Source organism: Protopterus annectens, chromosome 9.part0 (assembly GCF_019279795.1).
Source record: "Protopterus annectens isolate FY-2018-M chromosome 9.part0, PAN1.0, whole genome shotgun sequence".
NCBI lineage: Eukaryota > Metazoa > Chordata > Ceratodontiformes > Protopteridae > Protopterus > Protopterus annectens.
Window position 1 is genome coordinate 496,327,464 of NC_056743.1, and position 22,489 is coordinate 496,349,952.

The window sequence follows — 22,489 nt, forward strand, 5'->3', positions numbered from 1 at the left end:
TGCCATGAGTTGCGTGTTGGGGGTGTGTTATTGAGGGAAAAAGAAAGGGAAAGTAGAAATTTCACAGTAAAGATGTTTTTTTTTTGGTCCTTTCCATCTCCTGATTTCCTTTTGTTTGTTCGGCAGTTGGGTCTCTCCTGCTGCATGTCACTGATTGAGGTTTGTTGCTTGGGCAGCTTGATTCTCTTTGCTTGTGGGGGTGCGCTGGCCCTTTCACCATTACTGTTTGATTGATGGATGGTCCGGCGGTTCGTTGGTGGTGCCAGGACAGGAGGGGGGGTTGACAGTCTCTGGAGTGGTGCCAGCTGTTGAGTTGGAGGGGCTAGGTGGCGGAAGATGCCACTGAATGAAGGTGTATTCAGCATCTGTGCTGTTTGGCATGTGCGCTGTGGAGAGCGTGGGGATTGCATTTGGTGGCAGGAAAGTGGTTGCTGTTGCGGATGTTGCGGCTCGTTCTGTTTTTCGTTCTGTTTTCCTTTCTTGTGGCTGACAGCAAAGGCGTGCATGGTGGTGGATTCGGCATGTGTGCTGTGCTGTGGGTGGGCTGTGAACAGCGTGGGGATTGCTTTTGGAGGCAGGAAAGTAATTGCTGTTGAGACTGTTGTGGCTCATTCTGTTTTTCTTTCTTGTGGTTGACAGCGGAGGTGTGCAGTGCTCAGTCAGTGGTTTCTATCGCTGAAATAGATAAGTAGGGGTGTGTGTGTGAGCGCATGCCTGTCACAACAACATGAAGTGACATTTTGGACGGTTTATCTCTCTGTTGGTCCTGCCTCTTTTTTGTTTTGTGGGAATTGCTTTGAATCAACAATGCTTTTTGTCATTTGGTGGGTACTTGCTTTGAATCAACAATGCTGGTTTGATTGTCTGGGGGATTGTCGGTGATCATGGTCAGGTGTGTTTAGGTTGCTGCCAGATTTGGGGGGTGGCGGTCTGCTTTGATTTTTTTTGCTGGTTCACAGCTTTCACGGGCTGTTGAGTCACTGGTTGTTGGGGAGGACATTTCTCTTGAGAGAGGCGTTCCATTTGTGGAGATTGGCTTGGTTGAAGGGCCAATGCTTTGGGTGGGGGGAGCATTGTCATTTGCTTGAGTGTTTGTTTTGCCAAGTATTATGGGTATGGTGCATACTTCTTGATGTGCTTTATTTTGGCAGGTTCGTTGAGAGTTTAATATTTGTTGGAGGGATCATATATACATTAGCATTAAAAATTTTAGTGCAAGTATCAATGGCGGAATATAGGAACAAGAAGGGATGGTGGGGTTGTCAAGTTTGACTCTGTTTGTTCCAGGGATTACATGCTTCATTGTCAGAGGGACATCAGATATATAATAAAAAAAAAAAAAAAAAAAAACTTTGCTGGAGGGCTGGCAGTGCTCAACATTTGGGTTGATGTTGTTGTGATCCACAGGTCCGTGGGTGACTTGCATCTGATCTGTTGCCTCTGTGGACGGGGGTATGTGGATTGCTGACTGGTAGATAGCCTGGATCAAACTGATTAGGGGTGGGATATTTGATTCTATATGGATTAAGTACATTTGGGGAGGGCAGGGCAAACTAATGTCAGGTTAGCATAATTTGACACTGATACTCTGTGTGACAACTGGAATCATGCTATTCGTGAGTCAAAGTGCGATTAATGTTCAGCATAGTAATCAATATGGTGGTGTGTACCAGAGCTGCTGAAGTGGCAGGACTGGTGATTTGTGTGCGTGGTGGGGGGCCTGGCAATATCTCTTATCTAGATGCTTACGGAATGTCCAGATTTTACTGTGTATGGTGGTTCGTTTTCATACAGTTGTTGGCTGGCATATTATTGGCAGACTACTAAAGGTAACGTTGGCAGTAAAGACTGTTAATTGAGTTTCAGGCTGATGGAAACCTGTTCAGGTGGTAAGACCTTTAAGTTAAGATTCTTTCATGTGCCTTGCAGACCATGAGGTCCCTAAGTTATGGTGCTATGGCTTTCAGCAGTTACTCTACCGCTGACTAGAACTTGAGCGAAGTTGGGTGTGATGCTGTGGCATGCACACAGAGTGACGGGAGCAGGACAAACATACATTTGGAGAAAGGAGGTGGGTAAATGAGGAAATATATGGCAAGTGGGTTTCTTTGTTGGGAGTGGGTCATGATTCTAAGTTTTCAGTTATGCGGTCCACACAGGAACTTGTGGGATGGGGGGTTAGCGCGCTTTCTTCATCGACAAGGGTGTAGTAATGGGAAACTTCGCTGTGCATTTTCTACAAAAATTTGCTCTGCTTTCATAACTAGGTGGTTCACTGGCAAATTAAGTATTCCATAATCATGTTATTTAGATTTTGTATAAATTATGTGTGAATGAGAGAGAGGATAGAGGAATGGTGAGGATGCAAGGAGTAGAGGTGGCAAAGGTGGATGAGTTTAAATACTTGGGATCAATAGTTCAGAGTAATGGTGAGTGTAGAAGAGAGGTGACGAAGAGAGTACAGGCAGGATGGAGTGGGTGGAGTAGAGTTTCAGGAGTGATTTGTGACAGATGAGTACCAGTAAGAGTGAAAGGGAAGGTCTACAAGGGGTAGTAGGACCAGCTATGTTATATGGGTTTGAGACAGTGGCATTGACAAAAGGCAGGAGTTAGAGCTGGATGTGGCAAGAGTTAAAGATGTTAAGACTTGCACTGGGAGTGATGAGGGTGGGCAGGATCAGGCATAAGAATAATAGAGGGTCAGCTCAGGTTGGAAGGTATAGAGACAAAGCCAGAGAGGCAAGATTACGTTGGTTTGGACATGTGCTGAGGAGGAGGCTGAGTATATTGGGAAAAAGATGCTAAGGATGAAGCTACCAGGTAACAAGAGAAGAGGAAGGCCTAAAATAAGGTTTATGGATGTGGTGATAGAGGACATGCAGGTGGTTGATGTGACAGAGCAAGATGCAGAGGACAGGAAGAAATGGAAACAGATGATCCACTGTGGTGACTCCTAACAGGAACAGTTGAAAGAAGATGATGATAAACTAATACGTAAAATCACAACCTTTACTTAAAAGCTCAATATACAATAGCCCAAGATCCCAGTATGCAATAGCCAGAATGCCAGAAGGCCATACTTCACCTTACATTACAATTTTGAAATAGATATTATGGAAAGTAACTAAAAAATTCATATAGTCTTCCAAATCAGACACAAAGTTCTATTTTATTACACTAAACATGTTGTTAAATTTGCATGGGCTTGGGTTAAAATAACATGATTTCGGAAAATGTGTTTATTTTACTGATCTACAATGTAAGCACTATAGAAGCCTGTCAATTCATCAATGAAGGAGTTAACAAAACAATTTAATTTTCAATATGGCTGTTATATGTGCTGCATTGCAAAACTATCTTAAAGAAGCATACCCAGGTATGTCATTCAGTATTCTGTTTCTGTCTCTCAATCATATCCCTCACTGTTCCTGATTTCTTAATCACTTTTAAAGGTAGTGAATTTTGGAGGAAGGTGGTGAATTACATTTAATAAGTCAGAGTTACAGGCTGCTTTACTTTGGTAAGTGTATATTAATTCATATGCTCTGATTTGTTGATGTCCCAAGTTGACAGCACTAATATATGAAGGTGTCCCTGAGTTTTGAAGGTTACCCAGGTTGTGGATATTGCTAGGTCCCTTCATGAGTGGGGGTTAGTTTAACTTATTTGACTGGTAGTTAAATGTATCTGGGTTTTTGCTAGGGTCATTGAAGCATAGCTTCAGTGATGGCTGCTTTGTCATAGATGTGAGTGGCGGTGGTACATTCCTTCCCATGTTGGTGGGATAGGTTGTCCTTGAAGATGTCTAGGAATGGGGGTTATGTATTTTTCGTTACATATTAGAGGGGTTTACTCTTCTCCTTTTCTTTGTAGATGGTGGTTTGCCGAGTACCAGGTGTGGTGATACACAGTGAATTTGCGGATGATGGAAGCGGTGGTGAGCAAAGAGGCTACACATGGGGAGCTCAAGGTGGCAGCAGCTATTGACAGAAATTGCTGAAGGGCAGAAAGCATGCAGTTGCTTGAAAAGGGGATCTGAAAGGTAACATTTTGATAAGTTGGATGTTTTGCCACCTGAATGGGACTCAAAGTGGGTCTGAGTAATCACCTTATTAAGATATATTAGAGTTTTGGGTCAATTAGTGGGAGCTGATTATTGCATTGGTATAGGGGGTAAGTAAGGAAGAGGTAGGTGGTGGGTGGCCAAGGCGGTAATGGGTGGGGACAGTTAGGGGGAGTGGGGGGATCCCATGGAATGAGTAGTCACGACATTCAAAGGGTGTGTGTTCTTTTGGTGTGGATGTTCCGGTGTTACAACGGGGTCAAGGTAATCCTACTTTATTTAGTTTCATTAGGGTGTGTTTCAGTGATGTCATAGTAAAGGGGTTTATGATGGGATTCTAAGGTGCTTTACAGATGATGGGTACACCGAATGATGTTTTGCTTGACTCTTACCTTTATGGGAAGGGGATTTAACAATTTTGGGTAGAAGGGAGGGTCAGGCTGGTTGGCGGAGAAGAGGGATAGGCTTGTCCTCTTCTGTTCCCCCTCTGATGTTTGGATGTTCATTTCAAGGATCTGGGGAAAGGAAATGAGTAGTTGGAGGAAGCTTGCTGAACAGATAAGCAAACTGAGGTAAGGATGGTGTTTATTTGGTGGATGGTAATTCAATGGATGGTGTATGAAGTGAGTTGGGATGCTGCTTCATAAGTAAAGTAAGCGAGAAGAGGTATGGACCCTGCTTGTTGGGCAAGGTGAGTAGGTACGCTGCCCTGATTAACATTACAATGAATGGTGTATGAAGTGAGATGGGACGCTGCTTCATAAGTAAAGTAAAGTAAGTGAGTAGAGGTATGGACGCTGTTTACTGGGGCAGGGTGAGTAGATACGCTGCCCTGTTTAACATTACAAGGACGTTATGCTGTATTTAGTATCATTATATTATGAATAGTTGTAATTAATACAGTTGGTGATCAAAGCTATGTTATGGAAATCTAATAAAGGTCATCAAATGTCATTTGGTGTGATGTGCGTTACTGAAGGGGACCAGGACAAAGAAATTTTGTTTTGTTTAAAAGCCACACTGCTTATGTTGGCAAATTTGATGGCAAGAGAAATACCAGACTCTGAGGGAATTTGTTTCTTAGCTTTGGTAATGTATCCCCTTTATAGTCTGAGACAGGTTGTATATGGTTAACTGGTTACTGAATTAGAATTGTGTGCATTTTTTTTTGTACTTAAAATTGCTCATTACTCGTGATGTGAGTCCACCCCTTAGGTAGCCATCAAACTGCTGTAGGGTAGTACAGCAGGATTCAAGGACTGGACTGTAACCCCCTGACTTTCACATACCTGGGTGTGAAGTGGTTGACAATTGAGTGAGTCATGTCTAATCAGTGGCTGCATGGTCCATCACAAGTGATGGCAAGTTGTGCCATCCATTGTATTTGGTGGTAGTGGTGGATAGTGGAACTGAACTTAGTATGCAGCTTTGTTAAACAAAGGTGTATTTGTACCCTCACAGCCACAAAGTAAAACATACAGTGGTTTTGTTTTGCACAGCAGTTATAGCTTACTTTTAGTTTGTGTAGTTTATGTACAGGCAGAAAGATGCTGTTCCAACAACAACACTAAAATGTCTAAGGAGTGTAGAGGAAAAGGAATCCAGCATTTCAGTATGTACGAGGAAGGAATTATGGTAGCTTGTGTGCAGCTTGAATGAAGACTGCAGACAACTGCACAGGTGTTACTGGTGTGCAGGAGGCATTAAAAGGAAAAGCTGTATCATTGAAGGAGGAGATCAAAGCCCAAATGGAATTACAGAGTCTGTCACTTGAGATGAAACATCTGGCCCTCAAAACAGACAGGAGGTAGAAGCAGTGAGGAGAGAGGAAGAAGCAGTGTCAGTACAAAAGAGAGACGATCATCCTCTTTTAAGGGCACATAAGTCATTGGAAATGATAAAGTCAAGTGTAAGGTATCCAAATCGGTACAAATTTAAAAAAAATTTTCCAAGACTTTTGGGTTTCTAATACCATGATGGGAATGGACTCCATTCCTAAGTCAAAGTATGATTAAAGTTCATGAAAGTAGTATTGTTTCTATCTATCTATGTTAGCCAAAAGTGCTCTTTGCTATTAGTGTCAGTGCTTTTAAGTAGAATTATTCAATCTATGTTTACTTTAACCTGATAAGAGCCTTTCCTGGTCCAGCTGCATTTTGTCAATAAAAAAACATGGTTTTGTCAAGCATTCAAAGTTGCAGATTTTAAAAAATATAACAGACCTTGAGTCACCCAGTTCCATGTGATCTCTGAAAGCTATCAGCTGTGTGCTCTCATCTATGACAGAAAGTTGTCACTTCAAAGTGCAAGCAAGGAAAATGAAATATGCTAGTGTTTTTCATGCTGTGCCTAATTTTGTAGATAAATGGATAAAATCAACTGACCAAAAGTAGAGCATTTACCAGTTCATGTATGTATTGCTGCAAACTTCCTACCTCTGTTGGTCATTCATATCTACACACACACACACACACACACACACACACACACACACACACACACACACACACACACACACACACACACACACACACACACACCAGCTGTTTTTTTTGGAAATGGTTTCATTTTAGCTGTTTGTATTAGTTTGCTGACATCTGAAACAAATCCCATGATATATATTGTGGAAAGTGGCTGACAAGTTAAAATTGAGTTTCTAATACCATGACGGGAATGGACCCTATTCCTAAGTCAAAGTATAATTAAAGTTCATGAATTTAGTATTTTTTTCTTCTGCAATTCATACGTAGTTACATGTATCTGTAATATATCTAAATACGATTCTTTTTTATGAAACCTGTTGTTTCTACTACTATTGGAACTGTCTGGGTATCCTTTTTCCACATTGCCTTCATTTCTGCCTGCAAATCCCAGTATTTTATGAGTTTGTGTTTCTCTGTACGTTATAATCACTGGTTGTAGCAATTTCAATGAACAGTGCTAATTTTGTCTTTTCCTGAATTACTATATCTGTTTTTCTTGCATCTGTTTTTTGAACTGTTGGTAATTGGTGATCCCATGTAATATAAACTTCATCATTTTCTATAATACTTTGTGGATCATGTTTCCAGTGTTTCTCAGCTATTTCAATATTATAATATTTGCACACTCCCCAGTGCAACAATCTTGTCACATTACTATGTCTTTTAGTACACAGACCTTCTGCCATTAGTGTATCACACCCAGCAAAAAGATGTGCGACTGCTTCCAATTCTGTTTTATAAAACCTGCATTTGTCAGTTTCTCTGACATGTTCAATGAACTTTGTAAACCAACAAGTACATAGTCCACTGTCGTGAGCCATCAATATTAACCTTTGGTCTTTTGGTTTAAATTCACCTCTCCTTAATCATTCCTGTGTTAAAACATGATCGACATGAGGTTGTTCCAGGAGTTTTGTGTACTTGAAACTATATTTATGAATTTTCCACATCTCTTGTCTTTTTATCTGATCCTTTACCTTATATTCTTTCTTTTGTTTTTTGACATATTCAGTTGCTGCCTGATTTTTATCTACTTCTGTTTTGATTTCCATTCCTGCTCGACACCGATATGCTTCTGCTAAACTAAGCAAGAAGTCGTCTTCTTAGAATTGTTCTCATTTTTTTTCATTATGAAGCAGGCAATGATTTTGATTAGTTTATATGGGCATTTGAAAGGGTGCATAATTAAGACCAAGTTGTCCAAAGTCAGTGTGTGATATTTTAGCCCCCTTGACCATGAGAAAAGTGTATGCAATATCTAAATTTACTTATTATATTACACTAAGTTAAGGAATGCTTACTTTGTTTTAAACTGTAAACCAAAATGCTGGCGTGTGCACTCCACAATAACCACGGCTCGAACAGGAAAAAATGTTTATTGTTTTAAACTGACTACTGAAGTGAACATAAAGAAATGTAGTCAGCAAAGAGGAAATCAGATAACAGTGTGACTAAATATGTTGTAGAAATTAATACCTATCTTCATAGATGGATAAGTGGACGTAAAATCACCAAATCTGAAATATTTACAGAACTTTTGGTGAGGAAACAAGCCCTCAGTACAATTCTTGAGGCACTTAAGATTCCATTGGCTGAGTAGGAGTACAATACAGATGAGCTGATGGAGAAGAAGGGGGCTTCTATCTAGCTAGCAGGTTGTGACTACATAGAAAGGGGGTACCAGGCACTGTACATGTGTACAAGGGAACCCATGGGAGGCAGCCAAACTGTCACAACAGTTTCCACAGGAAAGGAAGAAGCTATGTTTTTTGGTACATGCTCAGGTTTGGGGCTTAAATATTTCAAATGTAACCAAAATGGGGTATTTGCTGTCTCACTGTCCACAACATCTGGGTAAAGAACAAACATTTCAGGAAGTGTCAAGTAGGGCAAGCACTACAACCGTGGTGGATTGTCTGGAGACAACAGCTGTACCAACCTACCATGAACATCTGTGTCCTATACTAGTGGGAGGGAAAAAGGCCATTGCCAAGGGAGATATAAATATAATCATAGTTAAGCCTGCAGTGGTTAAAAAGGAGTGATACTTGCCAGAGCAGTAGTGTCTAGTCAGGGCCTCAGTAAGAACATCTTTTCAGGTACCCTTGGATAAAATTTAATCTAGATTATCAAGGGTGAGCAAGGGAGCAATCAGGTAGCTCTGTCTGAGGATATCCCTGCAGATATCCTAACAGGGTATGACTGATAATGCAGTATCTTATAAACATGCTGTTACACTCAGGAAGGTATGGGAACAAACATGGGATTGTGGTAGGGGAGATGGAGCTGGGTCCCATACCTTCAACCAGGGCTGGTGATCTGGCTAATTCACAGTTGAGATAATCAGTAGCAATGAGCCAGAAAATGAGGCACATCAGAGGAAATATACTGGGTATCCCTTATAAGGGGTTACTTGCAAAGGAGAGGTAGGTGTCAGCAGAATTAGAGGCACCAATGGCAAAAGTTATGACTCTTCTTTTGGAAAAGGATCTGGGTGGGTTATCCAGAAGAAGTTGAAGTAGGTTCATTTTCAGATTATCCTAAGGAAGTTAAGTGAGGTAGCCAAAGACACTGTTGACACTCTAGGGAATGTGGGAATCTACAAGTATATCTGTCATGGCTAAATGGTAATTCACGTTGTCTATGGTGTGTAGGGTCCTGGGTTCGGGCCTTGCAGACACTGTTTAATATGAGCCTATAAGAATCTTGACGTTTGGATTGGAGATCGTAAATTTACCCCAGGGATCTCTTCTGTGTCACTGCTAGATAGAGGCATGGTAAACTAACCTTAAATGGGCTATCTTCTGTGACCTACTATACAGAGGCACAGTCAACTAATCTAAGAAGGGTGGCAAAAGCCAAACACACTCTGGCTAGGCTTGTAAATGCCCTAGGGCAGATAGCCTAGTATCAACCTATGAACCTATATACACTGAGACAGATACCTGTACATGGAATGACACCCCAAAGGAGGACTACAGGTAGAAATAATATGACAGTTGGTATTATCTATGGCTTACTAACAAGAATTTCTGACCATAACCCATGATATTCATTTTGCAGATCATACGACCATAAAGAATTCTAAGAGACAGCTTTTTAACAATTTTACTGGCCAGAGAATAGAGTGCTACAGGTTCTGTGAGCAGTGCCAAAGGTTGGCAAAGCTGGAGAATAAGTTAAGGCCATTTTGATGACTTTGCCTGTAGTGGAACCATTTCAGAAGATGGCTATGGATATTGTCAGATTTCTTAGCCCCCCCCAAGCTCCACTATCATATAAAGATGCCTTTGTCAGACTTGCTGGAATCTTTGTGGAAAAATCATTTAATGACTGTCCCTTGTCATCCACAGACAACAGAGTGACAAATAATATTGCATAGGTTTATCTCTACACTGAAAACCATGTTGATACTATTTGCAGACCAGTTCAAGAGACGACGAGATAGGTAACCACTCAGTCCTGTGTATGCATACAGGGAGGTGCCCTAGGATTCCACAGGTTGTTCACACTTTGACATACTTGTACAGTCACAGCAGAGGGGGTCCTTAGATTTAATTTGGGATGACTGGGAGGTGGAGTATATTTTCCACAAATAGTCTGTTGTGAATTATGCCCTACACTTCAGGACTAGGCTGAGTGTTCATGGGAATGGTCTGCTAGCACTTTGCACAACAGCACCAAATGTCTGGCATGACAGGACCGCCAGACTCAGAGAGTATTCTGTTATGAAACATGTAATGGTGCTTATTCCTTTTAGATACAAACAGCCGCAGGGAGCCTGGGGATATTATTATTTCACTACTGTGAAACAGACAAGTCATGTTAACTGCATGGCAGAGTTACCAGGCAGGAGATAAAAGCACAAGCAATACCCTGTTAACATGCTAAGGCCCTCCCATAGACTCATAGGATCTTAGTAACCTTATGATCAATGAATCTACTGAGAAGATCCACTGCATCACCCAATACCAGGGCAGGCTAATGATTCCTCCCATTAATCAGATTTTCTCCACATATCCGTGGAGAAAATGTGTGATTAGGACAAAGATGCAATGATTTTCAATATCTACATTAGGTGTCAGGAGGGAACAATGGTAGATTTGAGGGCAGATCTCCTTGATGAGGCTCAGATTGCCACTTTGGTGGCTGAGGTAGTTTTGTGGCAGCTTCTACTTCCTACCTGTGTCCAGGAAATCAAAACTGTATTACAGGAATTTGGGACAATGTTTACTCCCTAGCCATGGTGTACCTACCTGGAAGACAGACATCAAGACAAAGAAACCCATTGACCCATCAAACAACCCCTTTACAGTATTTTTGAAGAGGTAGGCAAACTTTGAGAGGTGTGCTGCAGGCATTGTTGGAATTGGTGGTAATCCAGTAGTCCTACTATCACAGAATGCCACTAATGGTGCTGATGCCAAAGAAAGATGGCAGCTCTAGGTTGTGTATGGACTGCAGCAAACTGAACAGTCACACAGAGGTGGATACTTATCCCATGCCGAGGAATGACAAAACTTTAGAGTAGCTGGGTGGAACTAAGTAACTTATCACTATTGACTTGACCAAAGGTTACTGGCAAGTACCATTAATACTTGTAGCCAAGGAAAGGTCAGCACTTTTGTCTCCATGTAGGTTATATGTGTGGGTAAATGCCCTTTGTAATGAATAATGAAGGTTGTGGGTCACTGTTAATGCTCAATTTCTCTTAGTGCGTACCTTTTTAGGAACATAAAAGTACTGTTATGATTAGATTAAGTGTGCATATAAAATCATGCAATGAGAAATGTTTTTGCTTTATTACAAGTTCTTTCTCATCAATTACATACCAAGATAAATCCATATATAGTTGTATAAAATCAACATGTCTCAGAAGGAAATTTCCCACTATCAAAGTGCAGTTTCTCATCAGTAACCCGTATCTCTTCACATAAACAATTTTGGAAATTGCTTGGCTAAGGCGAGTTTCAAACCATGCTTTGTTCTACTGAGTACATGCAGAATCATAAAACTGTATGTCTGGAACCACAGCTGTTTTTTTTTATTGAAATAAAATACTTTATTTAGTATTACTTTAATACTTATTTATAATAATTATTTATTGTTCAGTAATACTTTAAGTAATACCCTTAACTCAGCCCTCTAAGGCCAGTCATTGAATATAATGCCCCCTTTTGCATTTATCAGTCCAGAAATATGCAGCAATTGAAGTGCCAACAGAGATACCTTACAGAAAAGATGCAAGGCCTAAACAACATGTCCTGCATGGACTGACTCAAGCCCCATCACTGACCTATGTCTGGCATACAAGGCATCCTCTGAGCAATACTGATGATTTTTCTGCACATCAGCAAGTCAAATGTCACCAGAAATACTTGTTCTAGGGATTTAAACCTCTTCTGAAAGATTGACAGCACAAATTATGAGGCAGGTATATCTCACAGAGGATACCACTTCTCTGGGACAGACTCTCCATCCACATAAAAGAAAGTTCATCCCTGTCCATATTAAGGTGCAACTTGGATCTATGGATGGGAAACAGAAAATTTACACCAGGATTGCATCGTGTACTACTAATGGAGAGAGGCAGCTCCTAGATGCTTTATCACATGCATGGGTCCCCTAAAATTATCTATGGTTGATCCCAGTTATTTTCATTGGGGTAATATATAATTACTGAGCATGGATTGGATAAGGCCAATCTAACACCAATTAGGATAGGTTAATTTGAGCAAAAAAGGGAAATTACCAAGGCTTAAAATGGCTTGCAAGAGCAGCTAGCTAAATATTTACTTATGAACTGGGGGAAAAGTGCGATAAATTAAAAATAGATGTTAAAAGATGGATAACAATTGGGAAAGACTACACAGTTAGTCAAATGATAGACAAAGGGAAACTGAGGCATTAATTATAAGCATTGAGTAACAATATAAAAACAGCAAAGGTAGAAATGCCTGTCTAGCAGTAAGGATAAAATAATAAAAAAAAAACAATGCAGAGGAGTAATGCTGGGAGAGATCTCAGCCAGGTGGGATAAACTCTGATTCTTTTACTGGGAAAAAGGTGCAACTTCACAAAAAGTAATAGCCAAAAAATGGAAAATGTATCACCAGGATATGAGAAAGGAACATGGGAAAATGTGTGTGGATTTGGGAACTGAAAATAACTAGTTAACTAAGGAATAATATGAGTGCAGCATCAAAGGGTCAGGAAATACAGATTTGGCATCCTGCACTATAACAGACACTTAAATATACAGGGTCTGCAGACTGAAACTAAAGAAAGAATGAAGTGAGCAAACCCCCTAATGACAACTGAAATCCGCAAAGCCATAGACTTGCTGCCTACAGATAAGGCCCCTGGAATCAATGGAAAAAAAAATAGAAAATGTTCTATATGGATTTTTTCAGGCTGAACAGAAACAACCAGCAAATGCTCTATAATGAATGTTTCAGGCTGCAATACATGTGAATTCCATCGCAAATGATGTTCATATGGTTAAAGAAAAAGTCCATACATTCCACAAATAAAACAAGGACAAAATGTTACCAGTTAATTATAGACCAATATCCTTACTCCAAACAGAGTTAAAAATCTTTGTGACATTGTGGCTAACAGATTGGATCACTTCTCCCCTAATGTTAGTGGAGTGAATCAGATGGGCTTTTTAAAACAATGGGCAGGGAGCTCGACTTAACATTGTGGCTGAATATATAGTTGGGGTGTACTAAAGCCAACCTTTCACTTATTATGTCCATCTACTCCTGACATGTCCCCTGGTTAATACCATACGGCCACATGTTATTAAGGTTATTCAAGGTACTGCAAGAGTCTTCTTATTAAGCAAGCAGAAATGTTGCCTCATTCTGTCTACTGAGACTATTACCAGACAATATCAGATTCCAGTCAATAATTTATTTGTGGATTTGAAAAGCATCACACAGTGGTGGCACTGTATGTCAACACCGGAAGTCGCAGTCCCAAGACTGGCTGGTGAAATTTAGCATTTCAAGCTAAATGTAGAAAAAATGGCCATGTGGGCACCTGGACATAGACTTATGGAACCAATATTTGTCAACGTGTTTGTTTCTGTTGGAATCAGATAAAAGTTAAGTATTCTGTTACAACAGTTAAATACATAGAGTTAAAAGTATCAGCCTTTAAGTTTTTGAACATGTTTTAATTTAGTTGACTTATACAATATTTAATTTTATACAGAATAGATTGTTGTGCTTGAGCAATGTAGATGCTTTCTAAAGATATTAATAATTTGGGAATTCTGTTGTAGACAGTGTTATGCAATAGAGAGTTATTAAAAAAAGAATAGGTGAGGCATAAAGTAGGGATGGGAGAACATGAATAGATTCTAGTGACTATATTACATTTCCATTCAGGTAACATTTGGTTTTATAGAGGAAGCAGAGTTTCATGTGTGTCTTTTTTAATGGTTTGCAATATAAGTTGGTCAGCTTTGAAATTTTTTTCAGCTAGTTTGCCCAAAAGTTTTGTTTAGGTTACAGTTTTAATTTTTGATTTCTTGGATGTGGTTATTTTGGAAGAGTGTGTTTCATTTTGGCATTGTTTATGAGTGACAAGCTTAAGTTTTGTTTCTTATAAGATTTAATTTACATCTTTTAGCCAAGTTTTGATAGCAATTATAGTATGTTGGGTGATGTCCTGAAGGGTTGATATGGATGATGCTCCATATAGAAGGACTGAGCCATCACCATGTTGAACTACACTAGTAAGATAGATGCCAGTTTGTAGGTTGTTTATAAAAAATGATGAATAAGAGGGGGCCCTAACACTGATCCTTTTGGGATGCAGTCAGGGATTGGTACAAAGGAGGAGAGATTTTGTTTTCATTTACTGCTTGCTGTCTGCCAGTCAGATAGCTATGTAACCATGGGAGAGGGCTGGGTGAGGACAAGGGAAGAAAAAGTTCATTAAGGATATGTTGAGAAGATAAGGTTCAAATGCCTTTGATAAATTTAATAGAGAAGATACCATGTTGCCATCATTCCTATATTGTTCCATGATTTTGGTGACGAACATTTTCTTATACCATATAAAAGTCACTCCCCTCCTATCAAATACTGCTGTAAGGGATCCGAACACTGTTGTTGATAATTCCTTACCTTTTAACCATCAAGTCTTTGGACTAGTTCAGAAAGCTTTCCATCTGGCTCATCTAATTTCCAAGACATCTCCTGCAGATTACAAGTCATCTTAATTCCTCTTTATCCATATCACATAAGGTCCCTTTGAATATGATACCCATTTTGGCATATATCTGTCTAAACATATGACTCAACCTGAGAGATCTCAGACATTTCTAGCTAAAAAGAACAGTGGCTTCAAAAATATTAGTTGGTAGTACAGAATAGAAACCTTCTCTCTGGACTCAGTCTGTTATACTCTTATCTTAGGGGATCTGTATTTAGCTTTTTCAAGTATGAAAGATCCAGCTCTCTACTTCCTATTTCTTGGAAGAACACATTGCTCTTCAAACACCCAGTTAAAGGAACTAAACCTTCATCAACATATAAATAAAACATGGGGTGTCTTCTGTGCGGAGTCTGCATGTCCTACCCGTGGTTGTGTGGGTTTCCTCCCACATCCCCAAAGACATACTGTAAGTGGATTGGACACGTTAATAATTGGCCCTAGGTGTGAGTGCATGCATGTGTGTGCCTTCTGTGGAAGGTTGGGCGCTGGGCTGGTAACTCAATACCGTAAAAGCTCCACTGCCAATCATGAGCAGACAAAGCGAGCTGCTGTGGCGACCCCTAACCGGGAAAAGCCAAAAGAGAGAGAGAAGGAGAGGTGTGATTCATATCCCAATATATACAAACCCTCTTGAACAAACTTTCTCTACATGTAGCGTATCATGCTCACCACTGTTATGATAAACCTTGGTAATTGTATGGGCAGCTTCATATTCTTCCCTTATCTATCTTATGTTGCTCTCTTGAGGATGGAGAAAACTTTTGAAGATAGCTTATTGGCTAGACTTGCAGTGGTCTGTAGTCTGATTGACAAGAACGTACCGATTAACCTAATAATTTAGGTCTAATGAGAGTAACTATACCTTCCTTTTGTATGTTAGGACATAATGAGAGAAGGTACAGTTGAATTTATTAGTAAAATGAAGGCAACAAACATTGTAGATTAAGTTTGGAGCAGAGCATAGAGCTGTAATAAGCTCTGTGCAGTGGGCCTCCACTTTACTGTAGCCAAACATATATGAAAGTGGCATTCTTTGAGAGTGAACAGGGATATAAATTAGCAAACTGTTTACAGGGTAACTTGCATATTCTTACTGTTTGCCTGAGACCCCTTGCAATTTGGGAATAACAGGTGTACCATTTGTCATCATGTTGACCTTGGAAGATTGTAGCCTTATTATAAGCTGATTTTAAGTGGGTTTAAATGCTAGAGTTCTTCTGCTTTGCACAAAAAATGAGGATAAGGTAGGGTCCAGACAGACTCTCAGCTATTTGTAAAAAGGGACTTGTATTACTGGCTCATGCTGTTTTATGAGAACAGAATAATTACCAACAAACCTTTTGCTGGAACCAAAGGCCACTAAATGGAGTATTTTAATAGCCTTATATCAGTCCCTTACCAGGTGTAAATCTGTGGTCTGAATAGCAGATACCAAATGGCCAGAACTCTGAAACAGCATCAACTAAGTATAATCCAATCTTGAGAGATGAGAGAGATTCTACATGAGATCATATGTGAATAACATGAAGCAGCAGCTCCAACATCACATCCTTCAAGGTTATGTAAAGCAGCTGCATTAACTGTTGGATGAAAAGACATATGGGCTAGCTATACCAGTGCTGTTCAGTGACTTTGGAAACCCAAGCATTGCATCACAGGACCATATCTAATGGGCATTTTCTCTAGCTGCTCTAACAGTAAAGAATGGCCTAAACTGTCGGTAGCCAACTTTATATCTACAAACATGCCACCAGTAAGATTCCCGAACACCAATATCGGTATAGATGGAATTCACATCAGAATGGGGGCTTTGAGTATGTTATATCCATACCTGATGTTATGTGCATTGCAACATGGGTCAGAGTCATTATTAAATTATTTTTCTCCCATGCTGCCCATCAACTCTCCACATACCTGTGAACTGACTGACTTGTTTCTTTTGCTGGAGTGGGAACTGGTTATGAGAAGCCATAATTAAGTTGATCATCAGAGTTTCTCTAAGGCCTATGTCCCTTCCTTGCGACAGCCAGAATGAGAAGTCATCCCAAAATAGGAAGGCATCATCAAGTGGTCATCAGAGTTTCTCTAAGGCTTATGTCCCTTCTTTGTGACAGCCAAAATGAGTAGATGCCCCAAAACATATCCTTCATGCTTCTGAATATGCACAGAGTCTTCTGCAGGGCATATTTGCTGTTTATTGGATACTCATTTCCTCAACTACAATTGCACTTGGTAGCATACCTAGCCAGTCCTACAACAGACTAAACTGCCATCCCATCTACCATAATGGATGAGCTGGCCTGGGACATGTATTCTAACTATATACTGTTCTTTTTATTTATTTGTCTAATATTCAAAGGTTTGAGATAAATCTTGCTATCACGCATCTGAGGATGAGGCATTTAGGGAGTGAATAAGAGAGTAGCATATTTCCAGTGAACAAGGACTATTCAAGTAGTTGAACTGATGCTACATGTCAATGGTTTAAAAATAAAGAGGCAGTCATTTTCACTGAGACATGAGTACTTCTTTTACCCATGTCCTTTAATAGGAAGAGTGTTCTAGAATGGAATTCTTCAGCTCTAACCAGTCCAGTCACAGCTAGAAATGACTCTGTCAAACTCAGCATGGCATTTTCAGGGCTTCTCTGAGCTCAGACAGTTAGAACTATCAACAAATCTTAAAAATTTCTGTTTCTGAGCTAGTAGTATATATACAGATTTAATCTTATTGGGTATCTAGTGACATCTTTAAACAAGATCAATCTACTTTTAGATATAGGTACGATACTGAGATAACCTTTATTTAGGTTGTTTGTGACCTTCTTAAGGCTGAAGTGGAACTGTTATATTCTATTGTGGGGTTTTCTTTGATCTCATGGTTACATCTGATACAGTGGATCCTAGCTTTTTGACTGAATAACATCATATTTGCTGTGGTATTTCTGGTACCATTCTCAACTCGTTTGTAGCACAATGCTACTGGATACATTTTGTATCACAGGTGTGTGGACAGCTGTGGTGTATGCCACTTTTACATCCATTTCATCTTCCTCTCCTTCCCCTTTTATTATCTAAAGAGAGAACAGATTGGAATTTGTATCTCAAGCTCATAATCCTTCCACTGTTCTTTGTGACAAGTTGACATTGAAGGGGCCTCTATCATTTGTCAATCCATATTTTTTCCATATAAGAAATACTTCTTGAAATCAGAACTCCATTCCATCTTTAGAGCACCAGTGATGCATGGCCTAGTGTCTTCTTACTTAGACTATTGCACTGATATTTGCCTTAATCTGTCAGATGACAGCCTTGAATGAGTGCACAGGATGCAGAATTCTACAGTAAGGACTTAGGGAAATTTCTGCTGCATGATCTGAACTGGCTACTTATCACTGCCATATCTGTTGATAACTAGTGTGGTAATTACAGAAGGGATGGTTATTAATAGCATATCAAGCTCTGCATGATGTTGTAGCCCAGCTGCTCAGGTCTCTGAGGGCATGGTGTCAGTGATCACAATGGCTGTCTTTCACTTACATTTCCCTGGATAATATAATACCTGAAACAATTTTTATGGCAGATTGGCCTCCTTCAGATCATCAATTTAGCCTTCTATTAATGGGGACCCACCAAATCAACAAGATAAACAATATATATTGGAATCTGCTTATAGAACTATGTCTTCCATTGTCTGGAGACTTTATACATGGAAATTTTTACATAGATCTTTTTATACACCTTTGATGATGAATAAAATAAATAATAAAGATAATTTATGTAAGAGATGTAATGTAGAAATTAATGCTGACTGGGCTCATATGTTTTATGACTGTATAAAATTGAAAGAATACTGGAAGTCAATTAATGAATTTTTGCAGGCTCTTTTTACAGATAATTTCATTATTTCTAAATCTCTTATATTATTCAACACACCTGTACCTCAAAGTGTTAAAAAAGTTAAGCTCCCCTTGTTATGGTCTATTCTAGCAGTGGCTAGGAAAATAATAACTAGAAATTGGATTTCAGATACACCTCCTTCGTTCAATGAATTTAAAAATGTTATGAATATAGTGTGCCATATGGAAATAAACACAATTAGGACAAGAACAAATAGAAAAACATCTTATTATATTGTATGGGATAATTTACAAAATTTGTTAAAAAATGTTTTTTTTTTCTCAAAAAAAATTTTATTAATTATATGAATAGCAAGACAATTAAAAGATTATACATAACAAGAAGGCATAAATGAACATATAACAATTCATCTAGTGATAACAACCTTCATGAGATTTGATAAGTTATTTAGAAATAAAACATACACCATATGTACACTATATACAAGTTAGGCAACCTGAGGGAAAAAAAAAAAAATATTTAACATTAACTATTTAATATGTTTAAAACCTTTTCTAACACAACCTTTCTAATAGCTTTTTTTTTTGGACTTCCACCTAAGTATCTTTGAGCATCAATAAATTTAAAAGCCATTTTTCTGGAAAGTAACCCATTTTAATTTAGAACGATCAATCCAATTTTGTATTATATAAAGTTTTAGTAATGAGCAAATAAAAATGATAACATGAATATCAACTTTTGAAAGATGAATCAATGGAATATGCAGAATAGCAAATTCCCACGTCAACGTGGATTTTGATATCCCATTTTCTGCAGTCTGACTTTCAAAGATGTCCACAATCTGTGAGAAAAATGACAATACCATAGAATATGAAGGAGGTCTGCTTGGGGATGAGAACAGCATGAACACGAAGGGGACTTATTTGGGTTAAATTTGTTTAATTTGATTGGGATAAAGTAGGCATCATTATTAATCATTAATTGTGTGTATGCTAATTTTTAAAAGGGATAAATTCCTTAGTGTGTCTAATAGCCAGGACTTTCTGAGATTCTGACAATTGGGAATTATAATTCAACCAAACATTAGATAAAAGACAGTTGTGGTCCATCATTAAAGAATTAATTAATTTATATGAGTTTGAGAGCATTTTATCAGATGATGAAAGTATTTTAATAATCGTGTTAAGGTTTTTCAATTGTGAGTCTATGGGGACCAGAGATACAAATTTGTTTTAATTATTGCTCTTAGTTGTGTAAGAATTGGTGAGTAATTCCAGTTTACTTTCAATAACTTACACCAGTCAGATAAAGGCAAGTCAAGATATTTCAAAACATCTCCTACTTTTAGATTTTTAATTAAAGGATAGTTTGTTAAGTTCAAAAGTTTATTGTCCAATAATATATTTGGGTTTAGATGAATTGGCTGAACATGGTGCGAGATCTTTTCTAGTTTACACATTTTGAGTAAGGTTTGGAAATCTCTAATCTTTTGTTTAAATATTGTAGATATATTTTTAATAAATAAACTATCCAGAGAGATAAAGGGAATAGCTTCAGGATTTAAATTATTAGAAATGACATAATTATACCATCATTTTATCCATAAAGAGTGATTTGGATAAGAAGTGTTATTGAATTTAGAGATAGTAAGAAGTTTATTGGATGAGACAATCAAATAATAGAGATAAAGATTAGGTAAACCCAAACCTCCCTTGTCCTTCGAAAATGCCAATCTAGAATAGGAAATTCTAACAGATTTAGGGAACCATATGAATTTTGCTAAAGCTTTATTTACAGACTCAAAAATTTTTTGAAATTATCTGATCAGATGATGAGAATTGGTAAAGAAATTTAGGCAGAATATTCATTTTAATAATGGCCACCCTTGAAAGAAATGAAAGGTTTAGATGCTTCCATCTGTCCATATCAGACAATATAGAGTTCCATAATTTATTAATATTATTTTGAAAGGAAGATTTATTATTGTGTTCTAAATTGATTCCTAAATATTTTATATTATAAGTAAACTGAAAATGATCGTCTGGAAACAAAAAAGATTTGTGTGCTAAATGATTTAAGGGAAAAATATGAGTTTTTGTAGAATTTAAAAGATAGTTGGAAACCAAAGAAAAATAATCAATAGAATTCATTATCTTTCTGTAATCAGATAATGGAGTTTGAAAGTAGATTACTAAATCATCTGCAAAAGCAGAGAAATGAATATTAGTATTAAGAATTCTAGGGACGTTATGAAAAGTATTTTGAGTAATAAACAATAGCAAAGGTTCTAAGTAAATGTTGAAAAGAAAAGGGGACAATGGACAACCCTGTCTTGTTCCTTTAGTGATCTTTATCGGAGCTGAAAATTGACCATTAATGTATAGTCTAGTAAACATATTCTTGTATAAAACTTTTAAAAATTTATAAAGAATAAGGGAATATTAAAACATAACATAGTTTGAAATAGAAAGTTCCAACATACTCTGTCAAAGGCATTTGATGCATCTATAATCAAAGCATATATAGGGTTTGGATTTTTCTTAATGAGATGAAGTATAGTCTCTAAAGATAGAGTATTATCCCAAGCATGTCTCTGAGACATTAAACCTGATTGATCTGACGAGATAATTGAGGGTAAAATCCGTTTCAATCTGTTAGCCAGAATAGATGACAGAATCTTAATATCCACGTTAATTAAAGAAATGGGTCTATAATTTACTGGGTCAGATTTATCTTTATTATTTTTAGAATTAGAATGGTTTTGGATGTGTTCCAATGAATATCTGAGATATCATTAACTCTTATATGATTGTAAACTTTAAATAGAAAGGGAAGAACTACCAATTTGAACGTTTTGAAAAATTCTGGAGTAAAACCATCAGGTCCCGGAGATTTACCCAATTTAAGATTATCTATTGAATCCAAGATTTCTTGTACCGATATAGGGTAGAAAGTAGTTTTTGCTGATTATCATTAAGTTTAGGGAACTGCAAAGAGTCTAAAAGAGTTTTGAGTGATTATCTTTAACAGAATTAGAAGAACCTGAATATAACTCAGTGTAAAGAGAGGTGAAAAGTTGAATAATCTCTTCATCAGTATTATATAATCTGTTATTATAAGATAAAGATGTAATATTTGGATTTCTGAAGTTAACTTTAATAATTCTCGCTAACAATTTAGATGGAACCTGGGCCCACTCTGAATATGAAGCAAGTAGCTTTTGTTCAGCTAAGGAGAGGTTATTTTGGTGAAGCAGAATTAAATCTTTCTGACAATCAAAAATTTGTTTTTCTAAAGTAGCATCATAGTTCAGACTAAGATGATTTTCCAACGAAGAAATTCTTGATTTTAAGAATTCCTCTTTCTTAAAGTATTGTTTTTGAAAAATGCAGCTTTACTAATAAATAAACCTCTTAATCTTGCTTTACATGCAGCCCATTGTATGTCATAAGGAATGTCTGATGATTCAAGACTATTCACCATTTCATTTAGGATTTCTGAAGCTTGTTTGCAAATATCTTCATTTGACAATAAGTTATTATTTAAGGTCCACTTATTAAACATAGTTTTATTTTTGATATTGGGTTTTATGTTCAATTTTAGTGAAATTCTTGAGTGATCCGAAAAGAATCTGGGTTCTGTAGTAAAGTCCACAATATATTTTGAAATATAATCTGAAATTAGAAAGAAGTCTAATCTGGACCACAAATGATAGCACTTAGAATAATAAGTATATATATCATTCTTGTTTATATTTTTAACAGTGCGGAGGGATCTATTAAATTATATTCTGTCATCAAATCATTTATAGCCAGAGTAGATTGAAGATTATAGGTGACAGTGGAGCGGAA